This window comes from Plasmopara halstedii, assembly GCF_900000015.1.
Source record: "Plasmopara halstedii genome assembly, contig: Scaffold_3120, whole genome shotgun sequence".
Taxonomy (NCBI): domain Eukaryota; phylum Oomycota; class Peronosporomycetes; order Peronosporales; family Peronosporaceae; genus Plasmopara; species Plasmopara halstedii.
The window spans coordinates 1,839,015-1,839,589 of record NW_020190023.1 but is presented as its reverse complement, the minus strand read 5'-3'; positions in this window follow the sequence as shown (position 1 = coordinate 1,839,589).

Below are 575 nucleotides of genomic sequence, written 5' to 3'. Positions count from 1 at the left end.
CATCCTTTTTAAGGAGATTGGATAATGGCCGGGCCATTTCTGCGTAATTTACGCTGTAAGTAGTTGGCGAGACCAAGCCACTAACGCAACTCCACCGGTTCTTTGGAGCCGGCCAGTCTACAATGGCCTCGACCTTAGCGGGATCCGTTCGAAGGCCACGCTTCCCAATGAAGCACTCTAAAAAGGAATCTCTTCTGCGCCAAAGATGCACTTGACTGCGTTGGCGTACAGTTTGTTAGTGCGCATGCACTCGGGCACCGCTCTTAGATGAACGATGTGGTTCTCCTCATCCGTCCTCCCGTGCTACGCACGACTGTGAACTAAGATGTCGTCAAAGTATGTATGTGTATACGCCCTGTGGGGCCTGAACAACTGCGTCACAAGACGATTAAATGTCGCTGGTGCATTCGACAGCGCTTGAGGCATCACCAGCCACTCCCAGAGCATGCCGCTCGGAGTGCTAACCGCTGTTAGCGGAATGTCTTTGGCTCTCATGAGCATTTGGTAATATCCATCTACCAAATCGAGTGCACTGTACTTCGTACATCCCACCATGTTGCTCTTAAGAACATCCG